Source organism: Miniopterus schreibersii (genome assembly GCF_964146895.1).
Source record: "Miniopterus schreibersii genome assembly, chromosome: 11".
NCBI classification, from domain to species: Eukaryota; Metazoa; Chordata; class Mammalia; order Chiroptera; family Miniopteridae; genus Miniopterus; species Miniopterus schreibersii.
In genome coordinates this window covers 25,021,081-25,047,131 of record NC_138111.1, presented here as the reverse complement: position 1 = coordinate 25,047,131, position 26,051 = coordinate 25,021,081, and the positions used below count along the sequence as shown (strand labels likewise).

The following is a 26,051-nucleotide window of genomic DNA, read 5'->3' as shown; positions in this document are numbered from 1 at the left end:
CTCTACTCAGAGAAGAGGGTGACTGAGCCCAGCCTGTACTACACCCTGAGTTCAAGAGATGAGAAATTAAGCTCCACCTCCCAGGGGAGGAATATCAAAGAGTCTGTAGATACATGTTAAAACCGGCACATTTGGTGGGAGGTCCTTTCAAGGCTATACAAACATCCTATTTCTCCTTAAAGTTTGGCCCATCGTTTTTATCGCTGGATCTTGAGATTACTGTGGTGTTCAAATGGTCTTTTTCTCATTCCTTCCATATTTATTATTTGGAATTCTTCTGTACGAAAGACTTGGCTCTTCTTCCATATTTATTTATTCGATTTTTAATTTATTTTATCAATATGGACTCATTGTTTTATTTTTATTCCTTGGGTTATAATCCAATATTACATGTATTTACTTTAGCCACTGGAAGCTCTTCCAGGTTGACTCTTCTGTCCTTTTGACATGCCCATCTTTTTTTTTTTTTTTTAATGCATCCTTTCTAGCACTACTTTAGGCTCTATACCCTCTTGTATTTTCCCTGACTCAGTCCTAGAACCAGCCACTTCTGCAAGGACCCCTGGCTCCTTTTACTAGAGAATGGCATTTAGGAACCAAGATCCGGACTCTGAGTGTGCTCACTGCTGCTGGGGTGTCACTGTTTCTAAGTCCTCTCAGCAAAGAGAGAAAGGAAATATAGATGTATGCTAACCCATGTATTACGCGTATCTATATTTGTTCCTACATCTATTTGTATATATATTTTAATAGACATGGATTCATTTGATACCTCCAACTCTAATCTACCCCCACAGAGTTCATTCCAGTCTTTCCCCCATGCTCATGTGTGACCTACAATTTATTTACTTATTTGTTTGACCCTAATATCCATGTAGTTTCAGAACACTAACCTCTACTCCTATGAGAAGCACATCCACCAACTAGAATACAGTGTTTATAAACACTTCTTTTTGTCTTTAGCCAAATATAATTTTTCATATTTAAAAGGCCTAGATTCAAACCCCAGCTCTGCCACTCACTGGCTGTGTCAATATAAAGCACACACTCAACCTCTTTCATCTCAGTTACTCATCTATAAAACCAGAATGATAAACTCTGTCGTACCTGCTCTGTCCTACCTCCCTGATGGGGAGGGAAGAATTAGAGGAGATAAAGTATATAAAGGGGTTGAAGAATTTTCTAGCACTCCTCACATTTCAAATAGTATCATAACATCACAGTCCCTGAGTCACAGGTTGGGGCCCTGCACAGGGCAGCTCCTACTCTCTGAGTCTTGTCCTGCTCTAAGGCACATACAAGGGTCACAAGTGTCCACTCCTTTCTGCATCCAACTCAGTGAGTCTGATCCAGGCCAAGCTGGGAGGGAGCCTGGTCTCTGGCTAAATAAACACAGACACTAAGAGCACCTGAGCTCTTGGAAGCTCTCACTACCTGTTGGAGCATTTCAGCCCAACCGGCCTGGCCAGAGGAAAAGCTCTCCATAGCCGCATACCTTCCTGGGGTGCCCCTCCCTTTGTTGGGAAGATCCTCAACATCCTAGGATGGAAAGCTTTGTTCCCACTTTGTTTTGGAGACTGCCATGGCCTCTGCCCTTCTCTGTTCTTCCGTTTTCCTATCTGTGAAGTGAGGGTGTTGAATTAGATCACAAGTCACCAACTGGTAGCTGGATCCAGCAGGCATGCGCCACATTGGGCCCATGGGATGCTTTCAGTATGTTTTTAAAAAATCTAATAGCCCCTCTTTTTGAGAGCAGTTTTAGGTGAAAAATTGAATGGAAAGTAGAGAGTTCCCATAAGCCTCCTCTCCCTACTTCCACTCCAACAGCTTTATTATTAACTTCTTGCATTAGCATGGTATGTTTGCTGCAATTGTTGAACCAACATGACACATTAATATTAATCAAAGCCCATAATTTATATTAGTTGCACTCCTTGTGTTACACAGTTCTGTGAGTTGTGACAGAGTATAATGTCCTGAATTCACTACTACAGCAGCATAAGAAATTTCACTTCCCTAAAAATCCCATGTTTCACCTCATCATACGCTCCCCTTCCCCCTGACCCCGGCAGCCACTGATCTGTTCATTGTCTCTATCGTTTTGCCTTTTCTAGAATGTCACATGCTTGGGATCATACAGTATGTAGCCTTTTCAGCCTGGCTTCTCTCACTTAGCAATATGCACTTAAGGTTCTCCCATGTCTTTTCATGGCTTGATAGTCCACATCTTTTTATTGCTAAATGATATTACATTGTTTGGCTGTACCACAGATTCTTTATCCACTCACCAGGATGATTTTAAACTGGAATTATTTGCCAATAATTAAGAATAGAAGGCATTATATTGAAATCCATATTCTTGGCCTCTCTTAAAAAATAGGAAGATTTGATAACACTGGGTCTATCTTCCCAGATGGCAACACTTGGCTGGAATTGAACAGCAGCAGGCTTCTTTGGATGGGGGATGGGTCACCTGCTCATTACAGTCCCCTCCTGTCCTCTTTATGTACCCTGCCAGGTCCTGGTAAGCATTTAGACCAAGCTTTGCCTCTTATTAGTGGAGTGACTTCAGGCAAATGTACTGATTGTTTTCCATTTGAGCCATTTCCTGTCCCTCAATCCTATCTCCACCCTTTTCTGTCCTGCTCTGTGTCCTGTGCCACTGACCCTACAGACTGCATCTTCCAGGATCCTTTGCTGGCTGGCTTCCAGCTGGGTTTGGCTGTAGGGCCACTGGCATGGAATCAGAGGGGGAGAGGAAAGAGGGACCACCATATATTTTCATTGCACTCTCCCTCACCCAGCTTGGGCACCAACTATTGGGCTGTTGCTGCAGCTCTCCAAGACTATGGCTCCTTCTGGGCAACGCTCCCCTATAGTCTCAACCTTTTCTGGGCACTGGTAACTCCATGCCCTCTCTTTTCCCCTTCCCACTGTGGCTAGCCTCTGGGTCTCTCAACATCTTTCGTTTTTTCCTTTAACCTGGTCCTTAGACTGGGCTACTGCCACCTGTATTTTGGAAGTTGTCATAAAGACTAAAGGATATCATACATGCACAGTACCTAGAACACAGTAGGACCTCAGTGATGGGCTGGCTCTGCCCTTCTGCCTTATTTCACATATTCTCTACATGTGTTATATCTTCTCTCAGCCCTCTTGGAACTTAATCCAGGTAATTATAACAATGACATCTAAGAATCATTATATTTGGGATTTTTAGAAAGCAAAAGGCCCAGAAACCTGAAATTCTAAATCTTTGTACATGTATCTGTGTGTCTCAGCATTCAATGCATTGCTGTACTGAAGATGGTAGGTACTTAAGAAACATTAGTTGATTTAATGATTTAAAATGTAGATGGTTGAAGCTGGGATGCTTATCACCTCCTTCCTACTCTTAATAGGCACTTTGACACTTAGGAAACCTCCAGAGCCCCCAACAGCCTAGATGTGGTCCAGAAGGGACGTGTTATCCTCATTTTATGGATGGGAAAACCAAGCCTTTGTGAGGTTAGGCAACTTGTCCAAGGTCACAGAGGTCTCTCGATTTGGAATCATGAGCTGCCTGTCTATCTGTGACTGGAAAGGAAGGGGGTCTCTTTGAGCATGCCTTCCAGTAATGCTCCTCTCAAACTCAGAAGCCAGGTTCCAGTGAGGGGAAGAATCTTGCCCGGGGCACACCACAGAGGTTCTCCAACTCTTTCCTTTGGCTCTTCTCATTCTTCTATGTGCCTTAGACTCAAAAAGGAAATAGAGCCATGGCCAGGTAGCTCAGTTGGTTGGAGCATCGTCCCAGTACACCAAGGTTGCAGGTTTGATCCTTGGTCAGAGCACATACAAGAATCAACCAATGAATGCATAAATAAGTGGACCAACAAGCCATTCATTCTCTCTCTCTCTCTCATTCAATAAATAAAAGTTTTATTAAGGAGAGGAAACAGATATAAGACAGAGAGTACTCAGGAATAACAAAAGGAGACAAATGACCCTCAATAAATCTAATTCCCCCAGAGAGTGACTAGAAGTCTCCAGGCCCAGGGTTCTACCTGCCTGAAAGACTCAAGGCTGGCATGTCTCCCAGGAGGCTGACCCAGCTGCCCAGATGCTGCCCAAGAGCTCACAGATGGCTTCAAGCCCCAGAGCCCCAGGGTGGAGCCAAGCGTGGGGATCCCAGGGCACCTGGCTGCACACAATGCCCTCTCCAGCACTGCTTCTGACCCAGCTGTCATAGGTGAGTGGATGCTCACGCAGGTGCTGAGAAAGGTGGCCTGGGCTCCAGGGACACTTGACTCGTCTCTCAGTGGAGCCAAGGACATGCTCCAGTGACACCATGGCTATTTCCTCTGGGGGCACACTGCTTCTCAGGATCCTGCCTTTGGCCCTTCCTAAGTGGCCTGTGAAAGTAAGTCGAGGGGTCCTGCTCTGATCTGAGCATCCAGAGGGAGCTGGGTGAGTCACAGATAAACTCTACTCAACAAACATTTGCCAACTACCTGCTCTCTGTCAGACTCTGCTCTGGGAACTAGGGATTCTGCACTGAACTTGCACAATATTTGCCTTTTACAAACAAAGCAGAGAATGGCAGGTCCCTAGAAGAGGGATTCCAGAGTCACACTGCCTGGTCCAGTCTCAGCCTAGCCCTACAATGCTGGGTGATCTTGAGCAAGTTGCTTAACCTGTCTAATCTCAGTTTCCTTCCTCCAAGAGCTACTCTAAGACCAGTAATGTAATAAGTGATAAAATAAGACAATGGTCTTGGAAGTACACTGCAGACAGAACAGGGAGAAATTATTGCTAGTGTTTCATAATTTCATCATGAAATTTATCCAGCATTTTCCAAGTACCAAGTGTCTGCTCAGCATCACATGTAATTATTCCAACAACCCTGGTACAGCTGTATCACTATCTATATTTCAGAGATGAGAAATGGAGGCTCAGGGAGGGGCTGTGACTTACCTATGGTCACACGGACTGTAAATGACAGAGCTGGATTGGAACCCAGATCATTCAGATTCCAGAGCCTGTTCTCTCTGCTCGGCCTTCCACAGCTTCCTCCTTCCTCTTTGGTCTTTCATTCAGCAGTGACTTACTGGCCCCTTTCTACCTGCCAGTCAGTGTGCTAGGCTCCAAAGGTACTAAGGGAGCAAAACTGACCTGGCACTTCCCTTCAGAGCCTCGAGATTTAGTAGAGAGGGAAGCAATGAGGGGTAATTACAAGCATAATAACTGTCACCAAAGGGGGGGGTCAGAGCCCTGTGGGCGTGTGAAGCTTATTGTGGAATCAAACAAGGCCTGCAGGAGAAAGTGATCTGTGAGATAACATCTGAAGGCTGACGGAGAGTTGGCCAGACAAGAAGGCAGGGGGAGGGGATCACATGGAATCTGGAGCCACAGGTGGCCAAGGAACAGAAAGAGAGCAAGCCCACAGGCAGCAGGAGGACACGGTACAAGGATCAGCTGAAGCGGGGGCAGGAGCCTTCTAAGGCATGCCAAAGAGGTGGACCTGAGAGTCGAGTCCATAGGGCCTCATACCCTTCATCTTAAATCTTGTGGCTTCCTCATCTACCCAGTGACTAGCTGGATCAGCAGCTGAGGAGCTAGTAGGGACAGGGGCCAAGGGAGCTGAGAGTACCCTGACAAGCTGAGGTCAGCACACAGCGCAGAAGGGACAGGGAGAGGCAGAGCCAGGGCAGCACCAGGGACAGCTCTCAGTGGCTCTCAGGCCTCACCGCAGTCAGAGATCATTCACTCTTGTTCATTCATTCATTCATTCGACAAATATTGAGTGCCTTGTTGTAAGGTCACTGTTTGGGGTATTGGTAGATACATCAGAAATTAAAAAGACAAAAATTCCCTCTCCTCCTTGAGATTAGTTTCTAGCAGAGGAAGACAAAAAATAAACATAAGAAATATGAATTGTGCATTATAGTATAAGGTGACAAGTGAAAGGAAAGAATACAACAAGGAAGGAGGATCGGAGTGTAAGAGAGAAGGGGAGTGGTTGTAACTTTAAGTAGGACAATCAGAGAAGGCTTTACCACAAAAATGACATATTGGACAAATAAGCAAAGGAGGTGACCGAAGGGTCAAGGGCATCCCACGGGAGGAGTGTTTCAGGCAGAAGGAACAGCAGGTGCGAAATCCCTGAGGAGGAGAATGCCAGGTATGTTGGAGGCTCTGTGAGGAGGCTGGGTAGGAGGTAGGCGGGGACAACTCAGAGAGACCAGGGAGGGAGTCAGAGGAGGAGGGCCATCCTAAGGAGGTGGCTTTCACTCTGGGTGAATGAGGAGCCGCTGGGGAATTTGGAGCAGAGAGGTGACGTTATTTGACTTACATTTTCACAGGCTCCCTCTGGCTGCTGGATATTCTATTATGGGGGTAAGAACGGAGGCAGAGGGACCTTTTGGAGGCTATTGCTACTTCAGACAAGATAAGTTTAAAGTTGTGTTCGGTATAGAAAGGGTTAACAGTACCAGCAAAGGAGCAACCAAAGCTGTGCTGGTGGGGAAATGGGGGGAGGGGGAGGGCAGAATAGAGAGGAACTGGGAAAGCCCACACCCGTTTCCCAGATGAGAAGAAGCCTGAAGAGGAAGACAGGTACAGAGGAATCCATGCCCTCAGGGGAGGCCAATGCTCCATCCTGCCTTCCAAAACATACATTTTCTAGGCCCTTCTTCCGTGGCTCCTGACTATCGCATGAATCTCCTTCATTGAGCCTTGCTTCCTCCAACCTACCCTCCAGCTGCCCTTACGGTGCTCTTCCTACATGCATCCTGGACACCACCCTTCTGCTGCACAAACACTGTCAGTGGCTCCCTTGGTCTGCAGGGTATAGTCATGCTTCCAGTTCCCCTGTGATCTGGCACCACTCTAGCTTCCCAGCCTCACCTCTCAGCATTTCCCATCACACCCTCAGGATTCTAGCCATTCAACTCCCACCTTTTCCCAAACAGGCCTCAAGCTTTTCTTGCCTTTGCTTACAATGCTACTTCACTTGATACATCTTTACCATGAAGGTCCTCCAGGAAGCCTTCCCAAGCTGGATCGCTCTTCCCTAAGAACTTAAACAGCCATGGGCCAGCTACCTTATTTATACCAATGGCCCAGAGAAGGGGAGTGGTGAAGGAAAGCTGAGTGAGTCTACAGTCAGCACTCGAGCAGAACGGCCAGTGTGTGAGTCCTGACGCTCCCATCCAGAAAAGAACAGGGACAAGCATCCCAGGCTGGCCCGAGGCATGTTCAACCATGATCCTTCAAGGCAGAGTATGGAGGGAGCCAACTATAGATTATTGGCCAAGTATGCCCTTGAGCACAGGCTAAGGCGGGGGGGGTCAAGGAGCAGCTCCCCCCTCTTGTATCCAGAAAGCTTCCAAGCTGGTGGCCTCAGTGGAGAAGGTAGAGTAGAACCCAACAGCACAAAGGAAAACTGCCTTTTGTATCATATCTAACCAAGCAATTTTAGCTGTCTTTTGGATGAGAAAAAAAAAGAGGGGAAAAAAACACACCAAATATAACCCTGCCAGGCTTTGCTTGATGGTGTCTACAAGGGGGTCTTAGAAACAGACAGGCTTGTGGATCAAAATATAATACTCATCACTTAAATAGCTTTATTTCTCCACAGCTACACTAAGTCCCTAGCCTCCCACACAAGGGAGAGGGTAACAGACATCACTGCTCCTTGAGGAGGACAATACCCCAGACTGAGGGCATCTTGGGCCCCAGCTCAGACCCAAACGCAGAAGTGGGAACCCACCATCAGGGGTGTGAGCTGCTGGGTGGGGAGGTATATCTTCTGAGGTCTTGGGCTCATCCTCAAGTCCCATCTTAACCCAACTCTGGGGCCTGAAAGGGAAATATTTGGATACCTACTGGGGCTAAGGAATGAATCTCAAAGGATCTCAATTGCCCACCACTCTCAGCTCCTTATTGAGCTTCCATTTCCTTTGCTCAGTCTCTGCCATATGATGTAGCTACCCCTGCAGGGCCTCACCATGTGGTAGTTGTTGAAAAGGCCACCCTCCTATCCCCAGCCCATCCTCAACACCTACAATCCACCCACAAGGCCTCTCCTGAAAAGTCAGAGAACAATGGAAATGTAGCCATAAAGCTTGACTCCAAATAGAACACTTCCAAGAATCTGCAACAAAGATATATCAACCCTACACACTGGGATCTCTTCATGTTTCTGATCTTGAAAACCACTTCCCTTTCCTTTCTCAGAGAGGAACCCTACTGTCAGTTTTTCACCAGAGGAGCTCCACCAGTTAGGAAAAGCTCAAGCCCGATCACAGGGATGAGACTAACCCAAAGTCAAGGTGATTCACAGTATGCAGTAACCCTCTGGTGGTATCTCTCCCAAAGTCTGAGTCTAGAATAACCACGAAGGGCCCTGCAGAACAACAAGGGTGGGCTTGGGCACTCAAAGGATGGTCCTCATCAATATGTCTCCACCAATATGAGCTCAATAGCCTTACCCATTCTTCCCACAGTCTTCCAAACTGTAATGTGCGGAACACACACACACAAACACACACACGAAGCTAAATAGGGTAATTCCCAAAGCCAGGATTGGCTCTAGACTATCAGAAGAAAAGCATTTTTTGAAATCCATGTAACCTGCATGGATTCCTCTGCCCATAAGATCCATCTTACATCATTATGCAAAGCAGTGTCATGTCCCTCTTTCTGCTCAAACCAGTTAGAATTAATTTCTAGCACTTGAAACTGAGAGAGTCCCAAGGAACGCACCCCATCTCTCTGCGTTGGTAAAGAAGCTTTCAGCTGCAAACAACAAAAATGTATTGTCTCACAAAACAGAAATTCTAGAAGTGAGATGGCCCTCAGGGTGGGTTGATTCAGAGGTTCAATGGTGTCTTCAAGGTTTTTTCAAGTTCCCCACTCTGCTTAGATATGAGATGACCACAGTGATTTCTGGTATCACATCCATATGAAATCATCCACATGATATCAATCTGAGGAAGGAGGGGGACCAGCTTTTACTACCTCTGCTCCTCAGGGGTAATGCAAGGAAACGTTCTCCCAAGTCTCCAACAGGCATCTCCTATGCTTCATTGGCCAAAATTGGATCACATGCCTTCCTCAACCAGCAAATTGGGGCAGGGACAATGGCAAGTGAAATGGAATTTTCCTTAGACCAGTTGGTCTCATCTCTGACATTGGGGGTGGGTCAGAGTCCCCAGAGGCAGATGGCTGTGGCTGTGTAATGGAGCTACCTCAACCACATTAGGGTCCTGTTAGAAGGAAACAGAGGAGAGAGGGCTCTGGGCAGGCAGCCAACCGTGTGCACTGCACTGTATCCAATGGCTATCTAGCCCCGGCTTTCCTTAATCTTGGGCCACATTAAATCCTTAGGCAGGACGCTTTCTCCCACCAGTCTCTGTGAGAGGATGGTGCTGGGTGAAGACATGCACACACCTTGTCCAGAACCAACCTTGTGCGCTGATGTCTGCTCTTCTAGTCACTGTAAGGAAGGCTCTTGTGCCTGATGTGGGGTTGAATCGGAGCGAGGTGGGGCTGGAGGCTGGAGTGCCAGTTAGGAAGTCCACAGGCTGGCAGCCCGGGACCTGCGAAACGAGGAGACAGCCCAGCCAGCAGTGCCAGAGCCTGAGTCACCAGCAGGTTTTTGGCATGAAGGCTGAAGGGTAGAAGGGTGTGCCAAAGGAAGACATCAGGACCCAGGGCCTCTCGGTGAGGGCAAGGCAGGGAGACAAGACTCTGAGTGAGGGGTGAGGGAGGAGGCCCCCAAAGCCATCCCTGTCCCTTGCCCTGAATGGTGCTGGGCAGGCCCCTCTCCAGGCCTGCCCCTGGCGTCAGGTCAGTTCAGTGGGCACTTCTTGGGTGGCGGAGCAGGAAGCTTGAGCTTGACGGTGCCGCTCGCTGCCTGTCCTCCATCCGCACGCCACCCTTCGCTCTCCAGATACGCTGCGCTCTTTCTTGCCTTCAAGCCTTTGCCTGTGCGGTTCCCCCGTCAAGAAAAGGCCTTTTCCTGCGTAGAGCGCCCCACCTCATCCTTCTTGTGCGGAGCCTCTGGAGCCCCCGCCAGGGGCGAGGGGCGAGGGGCGAGGGGCGAGGGGCGAGGGGCGAGGGGTGAGGGGCGAGGGGCGAGGGGCGAGGGGCGGCGCCCTCCTTCGCTCCCACCAGCTGTCCTCTGTATCCGTCTGTATCTCCGACCCTTCACCGCGGGCCTGGAAGGCAGGCAGGATGGAGATTCTCATTTTCATTTTACAGGTGAGGGAACCAAAGCTCAGAGACGTGAAGACTCTTGCCCAAGGTCACCCAGCTGGCAAATGTTGGAGCCCGGATCGGACCTCAGTTAGACTCCGTCCCCCTCTTGTCCTCCAGTGCCATGTAGCCTCTCGCTAGAGGGCCTGACACCTGCTACCCGACGCACTGGCCGCTCCAACAGTGTTCCTGTGGAGTGTTTCTCCAGCTTCTGCTTCACTACCGTTCCCTGAAGCAGTACAACCCATCCTTAGATGGCTGTCCCTGTCCTGAGGCCGTAGGAGTCATGTGACACAGGCATGACGTCCCCTCTGCCATACCGAGGCCAGTTAGCTTGCAGCCTCTGCTCCAGAAGAGACTAGAAAATGAGGTCATCTCACTCCTAAAGCAAACATGGCTTTGGGCAAGTTCTTTTCTTCTCTGAGCCTCGATGTGCAGCTCTGTCAAATGGGGTAGCAGCCCCTCCCTGGCTGATGGCATGAGGATGACTCAAGGCGCCCCAGCCAGGGTGCAGCCCGCGGGAGCACCTGCTGAGCATCGGCTCCTGCAGCTTCCCTGAGCAGCTCTGGGTGAGCTTGTCAACAAAAACACCATAATAACGCAGCTAATGCTGCTAATACTGTTTCTGAATACCCGCTCTGGGCCAGTCCTCACAGTAACCTGTGAGGAAGGTGTCCTTCCCCTCCCCCTTCCCGTTTGCAGATGAAGAAACTGACAATTAGGCAGCAAGCAGGGGTGACAAGCCCAAGGTCACTCAGTAAGTCAAGACGAAGGCTGGCACCCAGGTCTGCCTGAAGCAAAATTTTGTTCCCTAATGCCAAGCTATGAGCCAGGGTTTGGGAGCCTTTGGGTGCACCTTCATTCCCAGCACAGGGACCACCGCCAGAGCCCTGAACCACGATTACTGTGCTTGGTAGGGCGGAGGAGCACTGGGTAGAGCTCCAGAGCCCTGAGTTCTGCTCCCCTCTCTGCTGCAAAACAGCTCCATGATCCTAGGCCTCAATTTCTCCATCTGTATAACGGGAGTGCTGGAAGTCAAAATTCTCGAGATCTTTCTAATTCTCCGAGATTGTGCAGACAGTAGCAGGAACTCAGGGGAGAAAAATTGTCCTAAATGGGAACAGTGTGCTGTGTTCCTCCACCCTTTAATAACCACTAATTAGTTAATCCCTATAGCAGCAGGGTGAGTTATCAGGTATCATTATCCTCAATTTACAAGCAGGAGGTTGAATGAGAGAGGGATTGGCCCCAGGCTCAGGGCAGGGATGAGATCAGTGAAAAGACACTACAAATTGCTCCAGAATTGGGGGAGGGGGCAGTAGGGGAATGGGAGAGGCCTCAAGGGAGAGAAACCACATAGGAATGTATTTCTGATCTGCATGGAATTGAGGTCCCTTGGAGGGCATCTGAGCCAGATCTCTCCTGCTCAGATGGGCAGACAGAGGCCCAGAGAAGGGAAGAGACTAGTTCAAGGTCACACAGCCAGAATTGCAGACCAGGAGCACACAATGCCATGAATTCTCAGCTGAGGATGCTTGGATGGGGGCTGGGAGGGAATGATTCCTAAGAACTGGGCTCCCCTGTAGCCCTCCCCGAATTCCTAGAGAAAGCAGCCAGCAGTAAACCCCCAGGGATTATGTGTGTACTAATGGCCTGTGACAAAGGGAGCAGGATAAGCTCCCTGCTCTGCAGACTAAACAAGGTACAAGAAGCCAAGTCAAACAAAAGCCCAGATTTTGTGTTGGCCTGGCTGGTGGGCTAGAAGCCGCCCAGCCTCTTGGGAGGCCAGGCTCTGTGCCATGGCCCAGAATCTTCTCCGGTGGCCTTTCCCCCCTTTGCCACCAAGGGCCGGATGGGAACATGTCCACAACACCTGACCATCCCTGTCTGCAGCATAGAACACACTTTCATCACGCTGCCCGCGAGAAGAAAGAAATCGGGCACCAGAGAGGGGAAGGCCTCCTGACTCCCCGTTCTAGCACAGCCTCCCCAATTTTTCCTTAGTGTTGAGAGACATGAACACTGGAATGGACGGAAACACCACACTCCAATTTCTACCCAAAGTATCATCCTACCTGATATCTCAATGAGTCCACAAGCACAGGCTTTGGTGGCCGAGAGGCCTCGGTTCTAGTCCTGCTTCTGCCTCTTTCTACCCCCATGGCTTTGGCAAATTACTTCACCCCTCTCAGCTGCAGTTTGCTTATCTCCAAAATGCAAGAACTGATGGCACCCCCCTCATAGAGTTATTGGGATGGTTAAATGAATCAATGGATGCAGAGCGTTTTGGTGTGTATGCGGCATATGGCAAGCGCCCAATCACTGCTGTTGCTGTGAGCAACTGTGGCACCAGAATGCCAACGGCTCAGGGCAGGGCCCTCAAGCTCTCTAAGCATCACAGTCTTCTCTTTAAAATGAGCTGCCGAGAACACTTCTTTCAGCCCCAGGGCTCTGTGGTCTCTACCACCAGCTTTACCCAACCCAAGTGAAACTGTGGGCTCCAGAGTCAGGGAAGTCACTTCCCCGTTTCCCTTTCTAGGCCAGGCTGCTGGCCCCACCCCCGGGCCCCACACACCTGCTCCAGGATGTTCTGGGTGCGAGTCCCCACAACAGGCAGTCTGTCCATTCTCAGAGGTGCTGCTGAGTCACTCCTGGCGCTGTTTCAAAGATTTGCGTGACTGCAAATTATGAGACCTTGGGTCTTGGAGAGCTGGGGGCAACTTGGAGATTAGGGCTGAGGAAGAGAGTCAGGAATATTTGGGGATGCACTGGAGAGCATCACGTCCTTCTTCCATGGACAGAACCTCTATGCCTTGTTTCAGGTAAAAACAGCTCGAGATACGGCATCCTCCTATCTCCATGGGACTTGGGAGTCGGTCTCAATCAACCCCCTCAGCCATGTGTCCCAGAGGCCCTCTCCCCAGTCCTAACTGCACAGGGGTTGTTCTGGCTGTTTCTAAACACAGGTTCTTTCCTTACATTATAGCGTTCAAGTCTGCAAAATAAGAATGGTCTGACTTCAGGCCTGGGGCCATTTCTCACCCCTCCTCTTCTGGTTCCCGAGACGAGCAAGAAGAGATCTGTCTCTTGGGGATTAAGGCGATACTGTTCTCTACCGGCAAGGAAGGTGGCAACAGGACACGTGAGCAGATTACTTACCTGCCCCTGCTTACCTGACTCTGTGTTAAGTTTAAGCCCCTGGAGGGTTTGTGTAATACTGTTCAGAAATCTTAAAAAATAGAGACCCTATTTGTGGGATTATAGGGTGTGGAGACATTCTCGCTTTTCACGTCGAGGCTTCGGATGGCTGCCAACCCCGTTCAGTCCTGCCAGTTGCTGAGCCCTGCTTTGCACAAAAGCGATTTATTCCAGTCTATTAAAAATGAGTCACACCCCAGGAGCCCCTTATCTTTAGAGCACATTCTACCATTGACCAGTCAGGAATCAAAGTAAAGTTTCCAGGCACAAGTGTAGCTGGGAAAATGCTGGGCTGCATTAAAGGTCCTGCTCCTGCAGTGCCTGCTGTGTGACCTTAGGCAGGTCACCTTTCCTCTCTGGGCTTCCATCTCTTTAACTGTAACTGAAACAATAACCTCAAGCCACATCTGTTGTTCATGGTTAGATGAAGATGCTTTCTGAAATGTATATAGTGGCACAAATTCAGGGGCTTATTATTGTCAAATCTTATACTTTGACAAAAGTAAAACCTTTTTTAAAATGATGTGTTTACATGATAAGCATTTTACAGTTTAGTTGAAACATTTGGGAATAATTAGAAGAAAGGACATAGAAAAGTTATCAAAGTGATTATTAACTCCAGGAAAAACAAAAAAAAGTGCAAGAAAGGAAACACAGTATTTTAGTAGGCTTAGCATTAAATGATATTTACATAGTCATACTAATGAAAACGCTAAATACTGACTGAACCAAACATGATGATAGTATAGTGAGGGGAGGAGGGACAGTTGGGGAAGGTTGTTAAGAGGGTAAACCCTCTTCTTAAAAAACAGGAAATCACTTGATAATGTCTGAAATTGGTAAGTCTAGAAGTAACAGTTTAAGCGTATCAATTAGAAATGCAGATGTAAGTAGCAGAGGGAAGAGCTAAAGGACTGGAAAGTGGATGCCTGGAGGAAGCAGTTCTGGGGAGTAAGAAAGGATGAGAGCTATTTGCATTATAAGCAAAATGTTTAGTGTTATTTGACTTTTTGAGTTGTGTGCCTATATTCTTGGATTAAAATGGAAATTAATTAAAAAACAAAACTAGAAGCAAGTCACAGCTACAAGGAGGTTCCAGATTAAAAGAGAACTTTCTAATACCTAAAGAGAACTTTCTACTCAAAAGTGGAACTGGCTGCCCCTACAGAGAGTGAGTTCCCTGTCATCAGAAATATTTAAACAGAAACTATATGCCCATCTGTCAGAAATAAGGTAGAGGGCTCCAGCTCTGGCTGGGAAGCTGGGCTAAATAAATACCGGGCTCCCTTTCAACTCTAAAATCCTGTCCAATTCTATGCATCTGTGGAGGTTGGGATGTTATTGTCCCTTGTCTCCTAAATAGATCATTTATCTGTGCATTTAATAAGCATTTGCTTAGTACCTATTTGGTTTCTGGTGCTGCACCAGGTCCTCATTGGGGAGAGGGGAGCCAAGATGGCTATGACACAGTGTCTGCCTATAAGAATCATTAAAGCTCAATACTGGAGAGCTCATCAGCATTTATCTGATCCAACCTCTCATTATAGAGAGAAGAAAACTGAGGCCCAGAGAGAGGCAGACACTTGCACAATGTCAAATAGCATTAGTGGCAGAGTGAAGCTCACATTTAGCCCTCTTGATTCCTGTGCTAGTACTCTTTTCCTCGCAACGTCTCCTCTGAAGAGCTCTTCCTCAATAATAGTTCTAACAAAAATGAAGCTGATTATTCATGGTTTTTACTGATCTTCATAGACATCATTGTTCATTGTGCAATGAATCTTATTATAATTTAATTGTAGCAAGATTTGGCTTCCTGGATATCTGCTTCAAAGGAACATGTGGTGAGCTTTCTGGAGACACCCAAAGTTCACTGAACCCAAACGTCCTAGATTTAAAACAACAGAAATAAAACTAATTAGTATTGCTTTGTCTCACCATCTCGTGAGATTCGTGAGAATTTTTCGGTAGAGCGTTATGGACTATGTCATGGGTAAAATCCCAAATCATTTTGTGGAGTCTGTTATTGTTCCAACAGCTATGAGAGAGCCAATATCTGCATGTACCAACATCTCTTTGTAGTATCACTTCCTGGATTCTTTTTGCTTGATTTGATAGTTCTGTCTTTGTGGGACTTTGAAAAAAGTCCCACATCTCATTGAATTTCAGTTTTCCCTATCCATTTTTTTGTTTTATAAATAAGAGTCAACATGGGTATTAGACAAGACTAGTGGTTCTCAACCATGGCAATTTTGCTCCCACCCCCAGGGGACATTTGGCGATGTCTGGAGACATTTTTGGTTGTCACAATTGGGGTGGGGTGCTACTGGCACCTAGTGGGGTAGAGGCCAGCACTGCTGCTAAACATCCTATAGGCACAGAGAAACCCCTCCCAACACAGCATTATCTGGTCCAAAATGTCAATAGTGCAGCTGTTGAGAAATCCTAGGCTAGACTCTTTGGCTACAAGTGACAGGAACCCAATTCTGACTTGTTTAAGCAAAAGAAGAGGAGAAAAATAATAAAAGAACAGGGGTTATCAGAAGGATATTATCATTGCTTTTAAAAAATGTAAGAGCTCAAAATAACCTCAGGATGGGTACACCTTGGCAACTAGGATAAGTAATTCAGCTCCCATCTGGAGTGCCTCTCCCTTCTGTCTGCCTCCCTTCTGCTATTTTTCCATGGGACACAGGACTAGCCAACTTAGCTATGAGCTCATGTCCTCATAGCTTCACAATCAGAGAGGTTTAAAATGTCCTTTCCTTTCCCAGATCCACTATGACAAATCCCAGGGAAGGATTCTGGTTGGTCAAGCTTGGGTCACATGTTAATCCCCTGAACCAATGTCTAAGGTCAAAGAGAGTGACATACTATACAATGAATGGCTTAGCCTGTGCTATATGCCCACTGTGGCCAGAGGGATAAATTCTGTTTCCTGAAGTGGGTGAAGGGGTTCTAGATGGACACAAACAATAGGCACCAAAGCATGGAAGAATACATCTGGATGCTATTCTTGGTTCTGCCTAACTTACTGTGTGGCCTTAGATAAGTCCCTTTCCCTTTCTGGACCCATTTCACACCTGTACAATGAAAGAGTGGACCAGAAGTCAAAGGGATCTCCCTTCTCTCCTAACATTTTATAACTTTCAGTTAGTTGTTAAGTATTATTCATCACCACAACAATGATGACATTTGAAAATACTTGCTTTGAGATTGCTGGCTCAGGATATAATATCTAGTCTAGAAATTTTTCATATTTAGTTTAGTTTTCTGATCTTTCCCAACTTTCTAATGTTGATGAAAACAGCACCAACTAAAATACTTTATCATCTACTCATATTTTCAAAATGCTCCATGTATTTCTTTCCATTTCTCAATTATTTCATAATATTCAACCCTTGTGGGGAAAATTTGTTTTCCCCACTTATATATTGTTTTTCTTTTTTAAAAAATAAATTACTGGTGATTAGCTTTAAACATAAATAAATGAGTGGAATCCACTTTAAACTTGGCATATAAATTTTATCTTATTCTTATTATAAAATGTATACAATAAAAAGAACTAGATGGTACTGGGAAATCCCCAACAACATGGAAGAAAAGACAAAGATTTCAATAACACCAATTAATCATTCATTCAACAAATATTTCATGAATGCCTACTATGTGCAAGACACGATTTAGCGATCTGCCCCTGTGTAACAGATCTGCCCTTAACCAGTTGGGTCACTATGTACATGATTTCTCTGAGCTTCAATATTCTCATCTGTGAAATGGTCATAATAATTCCTGCCCAGTCTACCTTTAGAGTTAGACATAAGGATCAAATGAGAAAATACATGTGAAAGCTATTTATAACTACTGAGTTGGTTTACACATGTAAAAAGTTATTTCTAAATGTTTCAGGGTTGATTTTTAAAAAACTTTTTTGTATTTTCTCTGGGTTATTTCAGATATAATTAGGTATTGATCCTACTCATGAATTTCCTGTAGGTGCAGAATCCAAGAGGAGAAATGTTGCTGCTGCTCATGTCTGAGAATATTTAGAAATTAAATGTTTTGATTTTTAAATGGTTCATTTTCTTTGATACTATACTGAAAGTTGTACTGGAGGCACTACTGGAAATAACATAAGTTCCACTTAAGCAAACAATACTAAATTGATACAAATTAAATGAATTAACCCTGTATAATATTGGTATAAGAGGAAAGAACTAACAACTTAGAACAAAATAGGGGAAAAAAAAGATTCAAACCAATGTCATCCCAATAAATTCAATAAAAAGGAAATTTAAAAAAAGAAAGTCAAAGCAACGTTAAATTCAGTTTTATACCTACTAAATTTGCAAAAGTGTTTAAAAATAACTCTCAGTGTTGTTGTGGTTATTAAAAAAACACATACACTGATGTTGGAATACAAACTGCTCACTTCCTTGGCAAGCAAATTGACAGCATACATCAAAAGCCAAAAAATAATTCTACTCTTGGAAATTGACCTTAAGGGAAGAAAGGCTTTGTGAACAAAAACATATAGTATTACTCATAAATAACCAAAAAGTGCAAACCACCACCACAGCGGAGAGACAGCATGTTGCATCCACTGGATGAAATATTTTACAGCCGTTAACAACAATCATTGTGGGTAGGCGGCCATGGCGCTCTTAGCCCCGTCCATGAAGCCCCTTGAGTCCTGTTGGACAGTTTCTTCATAATCAGGGGAAGGACAAGCTCTCAGAACAGACCCTTCCTCGAGTGTTCAAGCACGTTAAGGCCAAGCTCTCCAAGATGTTCCCAATGAAGGTGTTCAGCTTCAGCCAGAGCCCACAAGATACCATGTGGCAGTGGGTTGGCAGGAGGTGGCAATCGGCCCTCTAACATTGCAGGAGCTTGGTAAGATACTGTTCACTCTGCTTGCATGAGACTTTTCACATTCTGCTGGTCTTAAAGCGACTACGGACACCTGGAGCAGGGCTGTGTCTCCCGCAGCCAGGAAAAGCCATGTGTAGGAACTCTGGTTGACAGTCTCGGCAAAGCTCATCCTTCCAGCCATTCCCAAAAACATCACACATATGAGCAAACCTGTCTTGGATCCTCCAGGAGTGACCTCAGTAAATGCCACCCAAAGAAGATGAATCACTCAGCTGATCCAAATGTCTGACCCACAAAATTATGAGACATAATAAAATGGTTATTTTATAATGGTTGTTTTAAGCCACTAAGTTTGGGTTATTCAATAGGCAGCAATACATAACCAGCACATCATTTTGGCGGGTGCTTGAGAATAAAGGCATAATTCCAGAAACAGGTAAGTAAAGTGAATCAAGCACTTATCTTGCCTTGCCTTTATGAACTATGTTTCAGAGTAACCAAAGAGTTGATGGGCTCAAGCCTTCCTCATAGAAGGATTACAGCTAATAAATGAAGAAGGGATATCAGAATTAGAATATCACCATTTTAAAACTCCTGATGAAATAAGATTTAGTCATTGATGATCCAATGACTGCTAAAGTTCTTAGGCGAAAGGCCAGCAAGAACATTATAATGAATGGATCAGGCTGAAAATACCTCAATCCAATGATCAATATCTTGATAAGTCAAGATGAGAGAAAAACAGATATTATGTACCTCCTGATGTGAGGCAACAAGAAGTACACAGCACCAACTCTGAAACTTTCCTGCCTCCAAATCAAACCTGAACTTGAGAGCACTTCCAAATTTCATCCCGGGAACCAGAGAAACATATTAAATGATCCCCTGGGGATGTGATCAACAAAACCAAAGACATGGATAATAATGTTTGAGCATTGATTAGGTACTTGATGAAATCATTTGAAATGTTTACGTGTGATAGATTATAGATCATTTTTTAAAGACCCTTTATCTTTTAGAGGTACAAGATACATGTATCCCAGGTGATCTGCAATTTCCTTCAAAATAATCCAGCAGCAAGGGGTTAGGAGTAGATAGGGTGTAAATGAAGCAAGATTGGTCATATGTTGATATTATTAAAAGCTACCTGGTGGGGATGTGGAGATTTAGTATACTAATATCTCTATTTTTACATATAATTCAAATTTTCACTTTAAATTTTTTAGAAATAATAGCTCTAGGCAAAAACACTGTGGGGAAGTTTTTCCAGTGATGCATCTCTGAGTGATCTGAGTGCAAGAGAGTCAGTCTTTACCTCTCCCCTCTCACCAAATGCCCCTGCACTTAGAGAACTAGAAACCTAAAGAGGCGTCTAAAGTCACATTTTAAGGATGCATAATGGAGGGGAATTTGGAGAGGGAACAAAATTATTAAGGAGGATTATACTGTCACCACTTGACACAATGGGGATTGCTGCTTTTAACTGCTTTAAACAAGTCTTACTTCATACCAGAGCTTCGACTCAAGAAGGCGTCGCCATGGGAAGTGGATCCTGCCCAGATCAAATCTTCCTTCCTGGCTGGGTCTTTGAGTGCGTGCTCCTTCCCTACACGGCAAGAGAATGGAGGTGGTTCTTAGGATGCACTTGAAATTCTTTTTTCGTCCTCATAGTGTCCTTGCAGCCAGCTGTCTTGGAAGTCCCAGGAATAAAGGCGCCTCTGGATCAAGTGGCCATCCTGCCTGAGGGGCTGGGGGACCAGGTCAAGTTTCTGCCTTTCTCTGGGTCTCTGTTTCCTCCAGATGCAACGAGAAGCAGTATAGCACAAGGTCAGCCAGTGGGCTCTGGACACAGCCGGTTCTTCCAGTCCCCAGCTCTGAGACCTTTTGCCCTGTTGCACCCCTGAAAGCAATATGGGTCACTAGCAGCTTTACTGGAGCCACCAGCAAAAATTCGGCCAGAGTTCACACCCTTTTTTTGTCTGCTCAAACTGACAGTCTGATCTGGAAATACGGCCTCAATATGGGCCACCAGTTTCCATTAGTACTCAAAGGATACAGGCTTCATCAAGTTGGACTGAGTGTTCTTCCTTGAATAGATTATTCAAGGCACCTACCTGATGAAAGAAACAATGCTAGCTAGCTCTTTGAACACAGAAATTTTCTTATAATCTAAAAAAAGTAGGTATGATCATTTCCAGCTCACATTGTTGCTAAAAAGGCAAAATTAGATAATGTATGTAAAGTACTCTGTACGAGTCTTAGCACACAGTCAGCTCTCATTACATGGGTATTACTATTATTTATGTCCCCATAAAATGTGGATTGGCTCTAACGATTGATAACAATTCTCCTAATTTTAATGTTTGAGGAATTATTCATTTATACAACAAGCATTTCTTGCCAAGCCCTACACCATGTGCCAAGGGGGACAAAACTGACATGGGAGTTGGGGACTAAGCTCAGCATAGAAGGCAAAAACTCCACATAATCAAAAATTACTTCAAAAATTCTTCCACCATCAACTGACTTCCCAATCATCTGCTTCTCCATTCAGAGGTGCTGTCAGAGGCACCGCTAGAGGGGAGCTACATGGTCTGGGCCATGGAGTAATAGTGGCTGAGTGAACGCGGCATCCTGTCTCCTCCCAGGGGAAATGTTGGCATTTTTATTCTACATAAATCTTCAACTGATGTGATGAGGCCCATCTACATTAGGGAGGGCAATCTGCTTTACTCAGTCTAAAGATTTAAATGTAAATCTCACCCAAAAACACCCTCACAGAAACATTAGAATGATGTTTGACCAAATATCTGGGCACCCTCGGGCCCAGTCAAGTTGACACATAAATTAACCATCACACTGCCCATGTTTGTACTTTTATGATGGAATTGGGACCCAGCAGTAACACTTTAATTATAATAGCTAATGAGAAAAGAGAGGGAGACCTAATCTCAAAGTGTTAACTGAAGATGAAATATCATAGCCCTGTAAGAAGCAAGCTTTCAGAAGTTTGAGTAAAAAAGTCTGTGGGAGAACAGAGACATCCCACGCACGCAGTAGTATGGGCACAATAGAATCAAAAGAACCTTCCCCTTAACACTCAGCCCCAAAGTAACACTGCAATCAGTCGTTAGTGCCAGCAAGAAATGAAATCTATCGCACTGAACGCATTAGTTTAGGTTTTGATGCTTTTTGTAATACTGTAATTTGTAAATTTGTTTTGGTTTTATTATTTATAAGGAGGTTATACCTAGTTTTATGTCAGTACACATTTAAGTCACATTAAGCTAAAATATATTTAAGTTGATTCTGGGGGGGTCATGAGATGTTTGTCCTTTTAAATAGGTCCATTAGATTATTCTTAGTTTGAAAAACACCTATATAATGTAAAAGTTTTTTTGGCCCTTTTTAAGGAATATATGCTTTGAACTACATCTTTTAGAAGTGTTTTTACAACAAATTGAAAAAAGTGCACTATGTGCTACACTGGATTTGAAAAACACAGGGTGGAGCAAAAGTAGGTTTACAGTTGTGAGTATGCAAAATGGAGTTTATTCTTGTATTATTATTTATTAATGAGTGTATTATTTTCCACATGAACAACTGCAAACCTACTTTTACCCCACCCTGTGTTGCACATCACATCTCTCAGATATACACAAAGCATTTTCGAAAATAAAAGGCTCTGAGAAATACAACAGAAAATGTCAAATATTATTTCACTCAGTGTTTCTCAAGCTTATTTGAGCAAAGAATACTTCTACTGCAGCAACTATTAATATCTTGAGGAACAGCTTTCTTTGAAAATCACTCATCTCTACCTAGAATACGGATATTCTGTTCAACATTTTTGTGCCAAAGACCACTCTAGCAGTCTAGTGAAGCGTATGGACACCTTCTTAGAATGATGCAAACACAATATAAAGGATTTCACATGTATAAAACAAAATATAAATGATTACAAAGAAAATTAATTATACTGAAATACAGTTTTCACAATAATTTTAAAATAAGAGATTAGATCTCATATCAAGTGTTCTTACCACAGTAAAATAATTTTTTAAAAACCTCTATATGAATGTTCATAGCAGCACTATTCACAATACCCAAAAGGTAGTTGCAACCCAAATGTCCATCAAATAATGAATGGATTAAAAAAATACAGGATATCCATACAATGGAATATTATTCATACACAAAAAGGAATGAAATACTGATTCATGTTACAACATAATGAACCTCAAAAACATTATGCTAAATAAAAGAAGCCAGTCATAAAGGACTACCTGGTGTATGATTCCATTTATTCCATATTCCATATTCCATTATGAAATGTCCAGAATAGGTAAATATATAGAGACAGAAAACAGATTAGTGGTTGCCAGGGGCTCAGAAATGGAAAGTGACTTCTTAATGTATATGGGGTTTCCTTTCGGGGTGATGAAAATATTCTGCAACCACAGCGGTGATGGTTCACAATATTGTGAGTGTATTAAGTGCCACTGAATTACACATTTTAAAGTGGTTAAAACGGTGAATTTTATGTTTTGAGTACTTTATCACAATTTAAAGAACCACAATGAGATACTTTGTACACCTATTAAAATGATTAAAATCTAATAAACTAAAGGCCTAACCATACCAACTGTTGGCAAGGATGTGGAGGAACTAGAACTCTCCACCATATATCACTGGTGGGAATGTATGTTACAATCACTTTTGAAAACAGTTTAGTGGTTTCTTTAAAAGTTTACCATACACCAACTACCATATATATGATCCAGCCATTCTTTTCCTAGGTATTCCAAGAGAAATGAAAGAACATGCCCACACAAAAAACTTGTACACAAATGTTCATAGCCCAAAACTGGCAATGACCGAAGTCCACCAGCAGAGGAATGGATAAACAAATCGTGGGATCTCATACAATGGAACACTACTCAGCAATATAAAAAGAATGAGTTATTGACACATGTAACAATCTGGAAGAATCTCAAAAGAATTATACTGAGTGATAAGAAGCCAGACAAAAATGAGTACATTCTGTATGATTCCATTTATATAAAATTTTAGGAATTGCAAATTAAGCTATGGTGACACAAGCAGATCAGTGGTTGCCTGGTGATTATGTATTAGTGAAAAGGGACAGGAATGAGAGGTTTCAAAAGGACATCAGGAAACTTTTGTGAGTAAGGGATATTCATTATCATGATTGCAGTAAAAGCTTCATAGGATATATACATATGCTAAAACCTATAAAATTGTACACTTTAAATATGTGGAGTTTATTGTATTTTAATTGTATCTCAATGACACTTAAAAACATTTTTAAAGTGTATGTGATAAGGGATCTCTAGGGAAGAAAATGCAAAGTTTATATTTTCTATTAGATTGTGCAACTATAATTTTTGTCTTTAAAAAATTTAATCTTGCTCCAAAAGATGAAAGTTATGTCTAAAAAATTGACTAATGTGTTATGCACTCAATGTGTTCTATTGATTGCTCTACTGATGACTATATTGGTCAGAATAGGTTAGATTAAGCTGCAGTAACAAACAGCCCAAATGAGAGTTGCTTAATACCACCAAGGTTTATTTCTCACTCACTCTACACATCTATAACAGCTGCTAGGGGGTTATTTTTATGGCAGTTTCCTTGAGACCCATGCCAATAAAGCTCCGACATCCTGGAATGTGGCCTCCTTGGTCATTGCAGCTGGAGAAGAGAGAACTAAGGAGTCAAGCACCTGCAATTCAATGCTCCAGTCCACAAGTGCCAATAAATCATATTTATTTGCAAAAAATAGTCTTGTGACCATGCTTTACTTCAAGAGGGTAGGGGAGTATATGACTCCATGTACCCAGAAGTAGAGAAGTGGATACTGGCAAACATTACTAATTTTAATCTACTATAATTACCCATGAAACTAAAAGTTATTTCCACACTAACTTATGAAAAAGGAATTGAAACTGAATGTGCTCAAAGAATGTGAACTGTGTGAGCCAAAGTTTCCACCCAGAAGAGGCAAGACAATTGTAGACTCATCCACACTCAGAAGTTCCTGGTTCTCTCAATATGGTCCCTGAAGGGAAAGCCAAAGTTCCAGATAACCCAGGGACCGCTGGGTGGCAGTTCTACTTGAGTTTTAAAAGCCTCTTAGCTGCCTAGAAATCAGCTCTTTTACACTTGCTATGCATACAATCAAAAACCTCCACTACTCACTCCTTTAGTATCTGCTCCCTATGCCCAGGTACTGAAGAAACCCATCAGTTGGGACCTACATGCAAGAGGTTTAAACAAGGAGCTATGGGAACACAGAAGAGGGAGCAATGAATATTTTTTAAATGTTTCAAATTCTGATATAGCCTTCAGTGTGTGTGTGTGCTTTTATTTATGATGCAAATTGTAGTCTCCACATTGCCAACTCTGCCTCTTACCAGCTCTGTGGTGATAGTCGAATCCCTTCACCTTTCTGAGGCTCAGTTTCCTCACCTGTAAAAGGGGAATAATAAGGCTTACCTCCCAGAATTGTTGAGAGAACAAAAGTGAGATCATGTCTAAGGCATGCTTTGTAAACTGTAAAGTTTTGTGTCAGTCCAAGTTATCATCATCACCACCATCATCACGGCTGTCTTGCACTGTCTAGAGGGGGGGCCCAGGGTTGGGGAAGGCCCAGAAGAGAGAGGGGCTCCTAGTCTGACCCCAAGACCCTGCTGGAGTCAGGGCCTCTCTCTAATTAACTCTTCCTGGCAGAAGTTCCCTGCTGGACATGTTTGCCTACCAGCGAAAAGCCAGGGGAGGCTTCCAGGGGCCGCCCACTGGCCCTGACACACCGGGGAGGAATGATGACTCACCTGCCCTCTAACAGCCTCGCTGACAGGCCTCTTGGCCCAGCCCCTAGGCAGAGGCTGTGGAGGGCTGGCAAGGGTGCAGGGGGCCGTTCGGCTTTTAAGAAGAGGAAGAAAGATGGGAATAGGGAGGGGAAGAAAAAGGAGAGATAAAGGTAAAAGAAAGGCACGAAAAGGCAAAAGAAAGAAAGAAGAACAAGAAAGTGCAATGTGGTCCCAGGGGCTGGGGGGAGGAATCGGGAGGCGGCGTTCAATGGGTGTAGTTCGTTTCGCGAGACGAAAAGGCTGTGGAGGTTGGTTACACAGCTACGGGCCCGTACTCAGCTCTACTGAGCTGCACACTTGAAAATGGTTAAGGGGGTAAATTTTACGTTGTGTTTTTTACCACAATTAAAAACTGAATTAAAAATGATTTTTTAAAGGGAAGGAGGGAGGAAGGAAGGAAGGAAAGGGAGAAGGGAGGGGAGAAAGCAGGAGAGAGGAGGGAGGAGAGACAAAGGGAGGAAGAGACAGGCTGGGAGGGGGGAAGGAGGAAGGAAAGGGGGGAGGGAGGGAAGGAAACAGGAAGGGAGGAAGGAAGAAGGAGAAGGAGGGATGGAGGGGAAATCTTTAAAGATGAAGAAGGGAATAAGGGGAAATTTTAAATGGAAAGCAGGGAGAGGAAGGAGGAAAGGAGCGCCTCCGGCCACTACCAGCCCGGCCCCGGCGGCCCCGCCCCGCGGTCTCCCCTCGACGGCCCCGGCGCAGCGGCGGAAACCCGGGGGCGGGGCCGATGGCGTGACGTCATCGTGCCGCGCCGCCTCCTCGCCTTCCGGTCCCGCGTCCGGCGTTGCGCAATCGCGGGCCTCGCAGGTGGCTGGCCTCGCTGGCGGTTGCGGCTCTCCTTGGGTGGCTGCG

The 26,051-nt window shown here is 44.7% G+C and overlaps 1 long non-coding RNA gene across 1 annotated transcript in view; it reads right to left on the bottom strand.

The window, feature by feature from the left end:
- LOC308563865 overlaps positions 1-25,563 on the bottom strand; it is a 29,839-nt gene extending 4,276 nt beyond the window's left edge. Inside the window, exons 1-2 of the long non-coding RNA XR_013999858.1 lie at positions 25,161-25,563; positions 24,744-24,798 (exon numbers count right to left, since the gene is read on the bottom strand). This is a non-coding gene — a long non-coding RNA (uncharacterized lncRNA). The remainder of the gene's footprint in view (positions 1-24,743; positions 24,799-25,160) is intronic.
- Positions 25,564-26,051: the final 488 nt, after the last annotated feature.